Below are 13,723 nucleotides of genomic sequence, written 5' to 3'. Positions count from 1 at the left end.
CTATGTTTTGCTCCCCCCACCTCTTCCTAACAAAACCTCGCCACATATGCACGGCAACAATCAGAGGAATCCTGGCTTCATCTAATTACTCCATCACATAATTTCACAAATTGCCTTGTCACTGAGGAGCCAAGTGCAAAACGCGTTCACAGTGGGATTCAGGCAGCAGCTTTCATTTACTAGTCATTCCTTGTTAAATTAAACACGAACACACTAGTGGTATGAAAGAAGTTTCAAAAAAAAGGTACTTGCAAATAAGCCAGACACGCATATCTCCTATTTGCCATTTTGCCAAATATGTGCTTGGCAATAGGTCTCTCACGGGAGAGTGTCCACTTGCCTGGGGTGCACCACCACCCAGAGGCCGAGAGCAAATGGGTTCCTCTAGCAAACAAACTTCATCCGCCGGCAGAAGGAACTGTCAGCGCACAGAACGCGAATGCTCCATCCTCCAGACCCCGGGTTCGCAAACCTTCCCGCTGCACGCGGTGCACCAGAGATTCAGCACTTCCTGGAGGGGACGGATGGAATGTTGAGGGTACAAATGACATGCTACATTTTTATTCTGGCTAGCAAAAGAAGAGCCCACGCATTGTTTGAAGTCCTCAGATACCCAGCTCATCCCTCAAGGTCCCACAGCACTGGGTGCTTCCCTCCTAAGTGTCAATGCTGTACATGTTTTTGAAACACATCAAGGTAAATGCTCCCCCAGCCCAGGGCAGATGCGAGCGGAAGGAATAGAGGCTACAGCGGGTGGCATTACTAGAGGGAGTGAACCTGAGGTTACACTCCTGGAAGCTGACATTTTTTATATCAACAACTAAACACAGCCACTGGTAATTAAAGGTATTGCCTTGTAGCTCAGGAGCCAGCAGGGTCAGGTACCATTTTCTGTCGCAAACCAGGCCTTATGCATGCAGATCTGGCAGCATTCTCTGCACAGGGAGAAGGAGACATTAGCAGCAGCTGTCTCTCTGCTTTTACACGGAACATTCTATTCATACAGACAGGTGGAGTCATTTAAAAGCCAATGTGGTGCAATTTCGATGTGACTAATGTCACTGCCGACCAAAATACCACCATTACCACTGTTTATGGAAACATTACTAAAATTACATTTTATTCAGAAGAATTTTAGGATTCTGGTTATTACTAGCTTTAAAATGATCAGCCCTGGTGTCATACCCCAGAGCGGCAGCTTAATTCTCCCGGGGTTAGCAGCTTTTCTTTGCTGAGAAACGACAGTTGGATTGTAAGTTCAAGAGTAATCGGGCCTGCATAAGCAGTTTCTTCTATCTCCATAAAGCAAATTAAGGACATAGCTCTTTGGCGTCCTGACACGTGACAGACAAAAAAATAAAATCTTCGAGGAGCTGGATTCCATGTTGGAAGATTTAGTTAGGACTTGCACAAAGAAAGACTTTTCACCCTAAACCACTATTAGACATTTCCAGTAACGAACACATTGTTAGTAGAAGGTAGAAATTTACATGTCTCTATAAAAAGAGTGGTTAAGCTGTGTTTTAAATATGTTTATTCATTTATTTGAGAGAGAGAGAGAGAAAGAGGCAGATAGAGAATGGGCGCTCAGGGCCTCCAGCCACTGCAAACGAACTCCAGATGCATGCGACCCTTGTGCACCTGGTTTACGTGGGTCCTGGGGAGTCGAACTGGGGTCCTTTGGCTTTGCAGGCAAACGCCTTAACTGCTAAGCCATCTCTCCTTAAGCTGTGTTGTACATATGAAATTCTAACAGTCTACAAATTATGAATGCTGTCATCTGCATAGTTCTATCTGTCTGTGGAGTCAAATATGGGTAAACAGACCAGAAAAGAAACAATTACCGATGACCATTGTGTTAGCTCCTGGAACCATGATACTGTGCTATGAAGTCATATGCCAAATTCCCTGGCTCATATTTGTATTTAAAGAAATGTCAATTAAAGGCTAGAGAGATGGCTTAGCGGTTAAGGTGCATGCCTGTGAAGCCTAAGGACTCAGGTTTGATTCTGCAGGTCCCACATAAGGCAGATGCACACGGTGGCAAATGCATCTGGAGTTTGTTTGCAGTGGCTGGAGGCCCTGGCATGCCCATTCTCACTCTCTCTCTCTGTCTCTCCCTCTCTCCATCTCTAATAAAGAAATAAATCTCTCTCTCTCTCTTTTATTTATTTTTTTTAGCTTACTGGCCTCTGCTACTGAGCTTTTTCCTTCTCACACAGAAGCCCAATCATCTGTAGCTAGGATCCACATATGAGAGAGAGCATGTAGTGCTTGGCTTTCTGGGCCTGGGAAAGAGAAAGGAAGGGAAGTGTGTACTTAATAGGAAGGTATTGTATATATGTAAGTAGAAGAATAGATAAACGGGGGTGAAAAGGCCCAAAGTGAGGTCAGGGGAAGATATTGAGTAAAGGAAAAGTAGAGGGAGGGCTAATCAAAATCTAAGAGGATATAAAGAAATCATATGGAATCCTCTTGTTTTGGACAATGGAACATTCAGGAGCCATAGATTGCTGCTAGAAAATTTTCAGTTCCAGGGATGGGATACCTTTCAGTGAGTTGTTGGCCAGGGAGGTCCCTGATGCCCCCAAAACATTATAGGCCATTCCTGAGGCCCTTGGTTTCCCACCAGGAATAGATGGTAAGACCCTATTGCTGAAGACTCCACATACTTGAGCTGTAAGGCCACTGAGAAATCCTGCTGGAACTGAGCTGTTAATCTCCTCCATGTAGACCAGCTACAGAAAGCTGGAAGAAGCCATTCTACATGCAGGTCAGTGGGAGAAAGAGATACCACCAGTGAAGATACTCAGCAATGGACACTGCAAGCCTTATAATTGGCCAGCCAGGCCAAATGAGACAATGGGTACAATAGTGGCACGTCTGTCATGGTGGAAACCAACTGCCCTCTAATTGGACTAAAGGCCCGCTCCATGAGAGGGAATACATGCCTTGTACTGAAAACTTAATATAGGGGTAGTCATGATCCCTAGGAGTGTAACATCTGCTGATGTTTGGATAAATGTATATACTATGCTTACCAAACTGCCCAGTAAGCACTTCTCTTAATATTTATACCCTTATATTAACGCTACTCTCACTTTGGGTAGAGAATCTTCTCTTTTCAGATGGCAGTGACCTTGGGACGACTCAGAAGGTATCATAGTGCTGGAAAGAAATGAATGGAGTACTGAGTAATATCTCAATCACACCTTCCAAAGCTCAGGGTCTAATGCAGAAAAGGTGGCGGAAAGAATGTAAGAGCCAAAGGAAGAGTAGGACTCCTTACAACGTGCTCCCTCCAGACATAAAATGGCCTGGATATCCATGACCTCACAGTGCCTGACACTACCTACACAAGACCATCATAAGAGGAGGAAAAGACCATGACATCAAAATAAAAGAGAGACTGATTGAGATGGGGAGGGGACATGATTGAGAATGGAATTTCAAAGGGGAAAGTTGGGGGAAAGTGGGGGAGGAAGGGTATTATCATGGGATATATTTTTAAATCATGGAAGATGTTAATAAAAATTGAGAAAAAAAGAAATAAATAAAAATAAATACTAAAAAACAAATACTAATTAAGCTAGATGTGCAATGAGATAATTATTTTCATAATTTATATATGAATATAAATTATATATTATAATTGGATATATATCATATATATATACAATTATAATATGATATATATGTACAATTATAAGTTCAAAGATATATATATCTTTGATATATTTGAGATATATATATATATATATACACACACACACATAAACTCCCACAATACAATTTTGATTTGCGTTGTGTTTTAAAGGAAACCCAAGGAGACCACATGGAAATTCCAAGTCAGGAGATGCCAACTTGAGCTTTGTTCATGCCTGCCTCGCAGGGTGGTCTTCAGATCCAATGTACATGAAATTGTTGTATTAAAAGTGGAGACACTTGTTATATCGAGAACTTTGATAATTTTTTTTCCCTTTAGCTACTTAAAAGACAAAATGATCCAATATCAAAATAACCAAGTAAAGCAACATTAGGAAGAGAGGAGATAAGAATATTTCTTTTTTAAAGTAAAGTCAGTTTTGTGAAACTCCTCCCCTAAGATGTTTAGAAATTGGCTCCTCCCCACCAATAATAGGTAAGAATTATCCTTAACCATATGTAAGCTGCACTGGGAATGGTGTGTGTGTGTGTGTGTGTGTGTGTGTGTGATTTTTCTTAGTATTGAGTGTTCATATGAACAAGTGACCTTCCTGGCATCTGGACTTCTCAAGAACTTCTGAGGACACCAAATTCTCAGAGTCATATGTGTCACAGGACAAATGAGAGCCCTTGGGTACCTCAGAGATGCTAGCAAGCAACAAAAACAATGGGGAAACAGATGCAGCTGACTGCAGAATATTAAGAACTGAAAACAAAAATAATTATAAAGCACTGGGGTTATAGTTCACATACATTGCCCAATATTTTTTTTCCTGAAGAAATAATGACAGCAAGACATTCAAATGTAAATAGCAAAGAAAAAAAAAACCTCTGTTTAAAGAATATCTTAAATAAAACCCACTCATTTGTACCTTATTTAGCTATCAACTAACTTAGGATGTTAATATTTGTGAAGATCACATTATTTGAGGTCTAACTTCTCTCTAGATGATACATCTTGTATTGGAAGCCATGCTCATGGGGCTGTTATTTGCTCTGTAAAGCCATCTTTCTGGGTCTACAGAAAGCAAGTCCTGAAAGGTCTGCAAAATACCCGAAGGCTTCATGGTATGAGTTCTCAGCTGCTCCTCTGCTCTGAGAGCCTCTCCACTGGCCCTCAAGAAAGAGGCATCCTGATGCTCTCTGACTTCGTGAGAACTCTTCCCATATGCTTTGTTTTGTTTCATTCTTATTTATTTATTTTTATTTGTTTGTTTTGGTTTTCCAAGGTAGGGTCTTAACTCTGGCCCAGGCTGACCTGGAATTCACTGTGTAGTCTCAGGGTGGCCTCGAACTCAAAGAGATCCTCCTACCTCTGCCTCCCTAGTGCTCGGGTTAAAGGTGTGCGCCACCACGCCCGGATCATTGTTTCACTTAAAAAACAAACAAACAAAAACTGCTTATTTATTTGTAAGCAGAGAGACAGAGAAAGAGAATGAGAAAAGGAGTGGGCACCCCAGGGCCTCTTGCCGCTGCAAACAAACTTCAGATATATGTACCACTTTGTGCAGTCAACTTTCCGTGGGCACTGGGGAATTAAAATCAGGCAGGCAGGCTTTGCACACAAGAGCCTTTAATCATTGAGCCATCTCTCCAGCCCCATCTTTTTGGTTGTTTTTTTTTTTTTTTTTTTTTTTTTTTTTTTGGTTTTCAAGGTAGGGTCTCACTCTCACTTAGGCTGACCTGGAATTCACTATGTAGTTTCAGGGTGGCTTCGAACTCACGGCGATCCTCCTACCTCTGCCTCCTGAGTGCTGGGATTAAAGGCGTGCACCACCACGCCCGGCTCAGCTTTTTGTTTCTTGATCAAACCCAGGGCCTTCTACATTTTCTTCCTTTGGCTTTCCTCCGCCATCCATGATGACGTGTTGATAGGCCCAATACTGCGCAGGTAGTGAGAACTGCTGTGAGGTCATGACAGCGACTTCAAGTTGAGAAGCTGAGTTTCAAGCCCTCGGCCCCATCCTCCGGCTCCAACACTCTGTCAGCCACTTCCGTACTGTTCCCTGAGACTTTGTACATGACAGAGAGGTCTCACCTAGTGATGAGCGCTCCACTGCCACTTCTTTACCCTTTGCTGGGTTGTGAGTCTCCCCAGTGGCTATATTCACCTGCATAAAGAACCTTCCCTGAGCAGAAGTGAGTGCTAACCTATGGGAGTGAGCGGAAGGACTTAGAGGGAAACTTGACACAGCTCTTGATTTTCTGCGCTGTGGATGACTCTGGAGCTTCCCTCAAACTCTTGATCTTGCTTCATTCACGCGAGTAGTGGGATTACAGATGTGAGCTGCTGCACTTGGCTCTTCCTTGCCCTCGACAGCGCGGGTGAGATGCAGCCCAGTGCACACACACCCTTTATGAGGTCCAGGGTTCTGTCAACAGGCCCAAGCAAAACCGAAGTCACAGGCAGGGTGTCATGAGCGCTGGGCTTGGTGTGAAGCTAGACAATCACTGTCACGGTTACTCTGCAGCACCGATAAAATATGTCCACAAACTCCTAACGCCCTGGGAGCCGTATGTAAGCCTGAGTCAAGACCAAGAGGGCTTTGTGACCTACCTCATAACCCCTTACAGTATGGTCTCCAATATTGGCTTACTTTCTGGCATGGATGGGCATAGGCCAATATGGAAAAACTACAATTCCTAAATATGATATTCAGAAGACTAAAAGAATAAAAATGGATCAGTTTTTCTCTTAAGACTGACAGAGATGGGAAAGAATTGGAATTTAATTTATATATATATATATTTATTTATTTATACTTAGAAAAATACATACATACAAAGTCATGCTCATACCTTAATTTTAAAAAGTCTGAGATGAAAAGGAGACATAAAGGGAAGAGAAAGGAAGGGAGAAGGGTACTTAATAGGTTGATATTGTATATATGTAAGTACAATGATTGTGATGGGGAGGTAATATGATGGAGAATGGAATTTCAAAGGGGAAAGTGCGGGGGGAGGGAGGGAATTAACATGGGATATTTTTTATAATCATGGAAAATGCTAATAAAAATTAAAAATAAATAAATTTTTTTTAAAAGTCTGAGATGTAATGGGGGTATGTCCAGTTAAGTCAAAAACAATATTTTAATTGCATGACACAGGTTTACTTCTCCTATCAAAACAACCAACCCACCAAATCAATCCAAAGCCAAACACAAAAAGTTTACCTTTCTAAAATAAGAACATCTGATGTTCCCTCAGTGGAGATTTGATACTTCTTAAAGTATGCAGCCTTAGCAACGCATCATCCAAAAATCTTGAGAGCTTTGTCTGGTTGGTTGGTTGGTTGGTTGATAGATTAGTTGATTGGTTGATTTTTTAAAAAAATATATTTAGTTAATTAATTTATTTGAGAAAGATAAAGAATCAGAGAGAAAGAGAATGGGCCCGCCAGAGCCTCCAGCCACTCCAAACAAACTCCAGAGGCGTGCACCCCCTTGTGTATCTGGCTTATGTGGGTCCTGGAGAACAGAACTGGAATCCTTTGGCTTTGCAGAAAAATGCTTTAACCGCTAAGCCATCTCTCCAGCCCTGGTTGATCTTTGTTTTTGAGACAGTCTCCCATAAACTGGTCTCACACTCTCTGTAGTCTAGTCTGGCTTTGAACTTTTAATGCTCCTGCCTCTGCCTATACGAGTATAGGTTTCTTCTAGCACTCCCACCGTCCAGGAATCTTACACACCAAGAAAGCAAAAAGTCAGTGTTAGATAATATAAAATTCTTAAGAGAGTGGACTGAGTTAGTTAAACAGAAAAGCATCCACTCATGGACAGGTGGCGCTCCAAGTTTAATCTAAAAGGTAAATTGAGGATGAGCAATTTGATATCTTATTTAATAACACATATTGTCATTAACTGCAATAAAACAAAGGCGCAATACTGACATACGCTTTGAAGTATGAATGACTGGCTAGTGTTCAGTGGAGTGTATGAGCAGCCACCAACCTAGCAACTTGCACTTACGTGGACACTTTTCTTTAAACTAAATCTTTATTTAATTAGCCTGAGTACAACAGAGGGGCTGTGGTAGAACACATGCTTGATGTGCAAGGCCCTGGCGCTATTTGGAAACCAAAGGAAAATTTTAGAAATATTGCCAGCCAGACTCTACCGAAGTCCCAAAGAGAAGGCAACAAAGAGCAGCGAAGTGAAGAGCTGTCTATGTGACCAAGTGTCTGTGTGCAAGAATGGCACTTCCGGCCAGAAGCGAATGCAGAATGCTCTTGTGTTGACGAGTCCTGCGTACTTGTGGAATGTGGGACTTTGTTTTCCTTTTCATTGTTTTCCTTCTGCGTCTCCTCATCAACTGACTGCAATTACCCCAGGTCAGAGGTACGTGGGGAGGGGTGGGGGGGAAAGGCGGCCAGTGGCAAGGTGGTGGGGCACGGCTCCGAGCAGGCTTTGCCAGGTCACTAATGGCCTCTGGGGCAGCAACTTGGAGAAGGGGCCCGATGCTTCCCCTTTGATCTTCTAATTCTCAGTGATCATTAGTATTAACTCAGATTCTTCTGGGTGAAGAATTCCAGCTGTAGCCTTTTCAGTTTACCTGACCTAAGAAAATTCATCACCCATCCATTAGGACTTCAATAACTAGCTAGGAAAAAGAAGGCAGTTGTCCCTAAAATCTGGAAGCTACCAGCTTTACAATTAAACAGTTTATACTGTGCATATCACAGAAGAATTAGAGCATTCCCATAGCCCCCTCCCTAAGTAATTAAACAATCCCTTCCATCTCCCTCCTGGGATAGACAATTCCCACACGTCAGGGTCCTTATGTAATAAAAGTTGAAATATGCTGCCAGCAAAGTAGAAGAGATATTATAAGATTGAGTTTTACCAGTTAAGTTGAAGTTAGTTTTGGTAGATCTGATATAAAGGGAAAAGGAATGACAATACAGATATATATATTTCTGAAAGAAAAAAATCTAGTTTGAATAGATTAATTTAATATCTACAGATACTATAATGAAAAAAGAGCTAATTATGAAGGTTTATTCCTATAATCCAAGCATTTGGGAAGCTAAGGTGGGAGGATTGCTGCAAGTTGAAGCAGACTGTAGAGAGAGAGAAAGAGAGAGAGGAGAGAGAGAGACCATGTCATAAGAACAGTGATGAAGATGAGGCTGTCTGGCGCTGAGGTGTGACTCAGTGGCACAGGACTGGCGTAGCTCGTGCAAGGAAAGGCCCTAAGCTCCTCCCCCAGGACCAGAAAAAAAAAAAAAAGAGTTGCTTTGACTTCAAAGCACCTCCCTTGGCCCAGGCACATGAAAAATGAAGGTAGAATAGGGTTAGTCTGTAGACCAGACCAGCATTCTAAATTCCTTATATTACACTGATTGACATTTCAGACAAAACTCATGAGTGACATTGACCTGCCCTCCACCATCTTCTTAAGGCTGCCCTACTTTTCTCAGAACCGGTACTCAAGAATGCTAGCTTGCAGGGAGGGTATGCCGAAAATATTCACTGTAACACTGACAGGATAGAGGTGAGAGATAGAAGGCAACAGAAAGAAGCAAGAGGAGGGCAGAAAATGTCATTCCTGTCTACGTATGTGGATATCTACCTACCTTTTGACCCTTCTCATCCCCTGACCGACAGAACAGCTATCTGGCCGTCCATTAGACACAAGTTCTCATTGTAACAATAAATCATAATGCTTAGCGAGTGATTCTTCCAGAGCTGCAAGCAGAGATATGCTTGCGCCATGTCTCAGATAGATCTTGTTACCAAAAGCAAAACCCATGAAACAACATCTGTCTCTTCTAGAGCATTCAATTCCCAATTTGATTCCATTTACTCCACCCTTACAGTGGCAGACCCGCAGGGCACTTTCCATCTGATAGTGTTTCTATGGAAACACCATTATCAACCTGGGTGATTCCACAACCCTTCACATTGGCTTTATCCACAATGAGAAGAAATTCTAATAAATCAGAGATAGAGACATAAATTTGGCTGCACACGTACAAAACTATTTTCCAGACTAGAAGTATAACACACACACACACACACACACACACACACACACTCACACTCAGAAATAAAACCATCCATAGTAAATATGTGCATTAGACTTAGGAAGTTGGTAAGGCTGAACTCAAGGGGATCCTCAAGATCAGAGAGAGGATGGGGAGTCAGAAAGAATGTGAATAAAAATAATTTCATAGCCGGGTGCGGTGGTGGCGCTCGCCTTTAACCCCAGCACTTGGGAGGCAGAGGTAGGAGGATCGCCATGAGTTTGAAGCCACCCTGAGACTACATAGTGAATTCCAGGTCAACCTGGGCTAGAGTGAGACCCTACCTTGAAAAACCAAATAATAATAATAATAATTAATAATAATAATAATAACAATAAATTTCACCTTAGGGATCACCTGTCCCAAGTAATCTTCAGGATTACCTTTCCCTACAAGTCAATGCTAACTGTAGATCGTGGACCACTTGCTTCACCTGAGTCTGCAGGTCCACCTCTGGAAGAACCACTGCTCCTAACGTTTAGAATGCTTAGAACACACAGTCACCCCCTGTGGGAAAATATAACCACTGCACATTCTATAGAAGGTCGACAGTAACTATTTTGCTATCTAGATTATATTTAAAACTACAATATAATTAGGCAGACAAACAAAAAGAAAAAAAGTGTCATGGGTTTTTAACCTAAAACATCATATTTGCTACTTTTCCTCATTTTTCAGGAAGCCGTTAGATTCATGTTTATAACATAACGTAGCAGAAGAACTGGTACTATGAACAGTTGCACTAAGTTAAGCTCTATGGCCTAGCAGGCAACATGTTTATCACCAGGAATAATTCCCTCAAGAAGAAAGGGGCAAAAACCTTAATTTGACATAAGTCCCTGAATGGATTGTGACTCAAAAAATATGACGTACTTCTTGTTTGCAATGATTTTCTTCAGGAGGACACGTGCATTTTTTAAATTAATAACATGTTTCTCTTTTCTTTCTGATGGTCAGTCTATAAGTCGAGCCAGTCCGGCTTTTCAATGGCAGGGAACCCTTTCTTTTGAAGAGACTTTCTCTACTTATCAGCACTGACAAATGTTCCACAATGTGTAAACTAGGAATTTACTGCACTGAAATTTCCTTTGATTTCATAATCACCAAAGTTTAAAACTTGTTTCCTTTTCTTTTACTGTTTCCATTAGACAGGGTTTGTACAGGTCAGTGGGGTGAGGCGGAGCTCAACAACAGGCCTCTAGCTCTCTCTTCCAGAAGTAAAACGTGCTGCTGATCAAATCTACCTGTGGCAAGGACAGGCCATCTCATTTCTAGTCCTGCAGCTGGGGTGCAAACCCAACATGGTTTTTTATTTGGGGCCTACTCTATTCTTTTGACACACAAACATTTGAAAAAAAAGCCCTTTCAGGGGCAGATTTTCTTTTTTAACTGAATAAACTCTATGAAAGGGTTGATCTGCTTCTTTTAAAAAGAAAAATAAAAGCTATCAATATGCTCTCTACAAGGTGTTTGAAGTTTTCGAACATGCCTTTTGGCATTTAAGAAAGATTCATTTAAATTTGCTAATAAATTGTTAGTGCTGTTGTTTTGATTAGCCAGAGTTTCAACTGTTCTAAGCAAGATTTTTGAAAGAATTTTCCAGATAAATTGGCTAATTGCATAGCAATAATGCAAGCATATAAAACCTATGCTGTCTTCCTACTGAAGATCCCCAAAGATCTCTCCGAACTTGAGGGAGAGTTACTGAAGAACCAGGACTACATGTGGGGCAAACAACAAAGCTTTTTCAAATTCAGAGTTGTGGGTTTTGGGGTTTTTTTTGTATAAAATATATTGGGATTAGCCCCTGCCAATAAACCATGTGTAGGCAGTCCAGACATTCCTCGAGGAAGGGTAACAAAACAAAGAGAAGGGTGTTCCTTGTAAATGGAAGTCTATTTGCTCTTGAGATTAGACAAGAGGGAGGGAATTCTTCTCATTGGGGGAAGGAAAAGGGTGGGAATTGTCAGGTCTCTGGACGCGGCTTTAAGATGATGTTATGAGAGCAGCGGGCTTTGGAAAGGAATGTCATCATTATCAACGGTTCCAGGTTGCTCGCCCAGAAATGGCACCGCGGTGGGTCGCGGGGACCAGCGGAAACCGCGCAGCCACCGTTGTGCGCGGGGTCGTAGACGGAGGGAGGCTTCCCTGCCAGCGCGGTAACTCAAGTCGCCAACTGAGGGCAACTGGCCGGGCCTCAAGAAGTCAGGTGGTTCACGGGCAATTTCTGTTACTAGTGTCCCAGCAAAATCGTGCTGTTTGAAAAGATTTGGTTTCTTCCTTCTTACAAAGAAATATTAGCTCTCTGTAAGGTTCTTCCTGAGGGTACTGTCTAGAAAACTTGGCAGATGAGTAAAATAATTTGCTTCTCTCTCTCTCTCTCTCTCTCTCTCTCTCTCTCTCTCTCTTTCTCTCTCTCTTTTTCTCTCTCTCTCTCTCTCTCTTTCTCTCCCCTAATTCTGTCTGAACAAATATTTGATTACATTTTGTTCCGGGGAGGGGCATCTCAGCTTCAAGTCACCCCCTAAGCTCCTTTTCAGATTGAGTTGGGGACTGAAGAACTTCTATTCATGTTTCCTGTGAAGATAGAAGGTAGGAAGTCTGGTTGTGACTTCAGAGCCCCTCTGACTTCATTGTCCTGCTGCACACAGCCAGCTGGTCAGCCCTGGCGATGGCCACTCGGCTTCACCGCGTGAGCTCCTCTGACTGCTTTTCACCCCCTGTCTGCTGGGTTGGTCGTCACATGCCCTGGACCACAGTCCTGCCCCCAGGACAGCAGTGGTTGGTAACCTTCAACAGGAAATGTGCGTAAGGAAGATCAATCTACATGTGTGTTTCAGGTGCGCAATGACCACTGGGTCAGACCATAGAGAAACTCAATATGGTGTCAAAAATATCGAGGCTAAAACAATCTGATTTGGGTTGACTGAAATGGGCTTCGAGCATTAAACATTCCTGAGGTCTATTCAGGGGTGCTCAGCAGAGTCACGTGGGCTCTCAGCTCTGCTCTGAGTTTGTTCCTTTCTAGGAGCCCAACTCACTGAAAGATATCACTTGGAAAGTGGGCCAGGAAGTGATGGGCTCTGGGCCATCATGTTCAGGGAGGAAAACGACTTGAAGTAAGACAATCTGAGTAAAACTGATTTTTAAGCAGCAACAACAACAACAAAAAAAGTCAAGACTTTCTAATGTTCACTAATCTATGTAGCTACATTATAACCTGTCTAAATTTATCCTTTGTCCATAATATGGAAGATTCTCTGGTTAACAGTCTTGCTGATTTGTAAAATATTATTTTATCCATAAATTTTTATCTTGGCTTCTGCCTTAGATGTCATTAAATCCGTATGCACTTACAACATATCCACCAAAATATTATGACCATAAACATTTGGAACATGAAATCCATTCAGAACAATAACCAAACCAAACACATCCCCCGGTGGCATGAAGCCTCAAGTCTCCAGTTTCTCACATCTCCGGGAGGGCTCCTGCAGAGAACACGGCAGCGCTCACACAGACAACATAAACTGTTAGTCGGCTTGAGAAGTCACAGGGGACTGCACAGGAAGGGCTGACTGTGTATTGCTGTTTTCCTTTACAGTTCTCAACGCAGGGACAGCTTTCACTGGGAGCTCTGACTCACGGCAGTGTTTTGTAATGGGATCTGGTACATTCAAGCCATTTAATAGCAAATTACATGATCATCATGCCATTGCAAAATGATTGAAATTTTTTTGCAGGCTGTTCACTGTAAAGGCCTCTGGGGTTGGTTTTACTTTCTTCTTAGAAAGCTTAGGAATTGGTTCTAAGTACTTCAGGCACACACTTAGAAAAGCAACGTCATTAACATACATTTTTAAAATCACAAGTACACATAAACTCCTAAGCCTCGTAACTCATAAAAATGAACAAAATGACAACAGTCAACTAAAATAAAACTCCTCATTTAGGGTACGCATCTAGGAAACAAGTGATTCATACTTTGAAGCT

General features: G+C 42.1%; 1 protein-coding gene across 4 annotated transcripts in view; it reads right to left on the bottom strand.

Annotated features, from left to right (window-relative positions):
- The window catches only part of Meis1 (Meis homeobox 1), a 154,289-nt gene that overhangs the window by 56,646 nt on the left and 83,920 nt on the right, over window positions 1-13,723 (bottom strand). The window lies entirely within an intron of this gene.

This window comes from Jaculus jaculus, chromosome 18, assembly GCF_020740685.1.
Source record: "Jaculus jaculus isolate mJacJac1 chromosome 18, mJacJac1.mat.Y.cur, whole genome shotgun sequence".
Taxonomy (NCBI): Eukaryota; Metazoa; Chordata; class Mammalia; order Rodentia; family Dipodidae; genus Jaculus; species Jaculus jaculus.
Note: the sequence above shows the minus strand (reverse complement) of the source record. Positions and strands in the feature narration are given on the sequence as shown.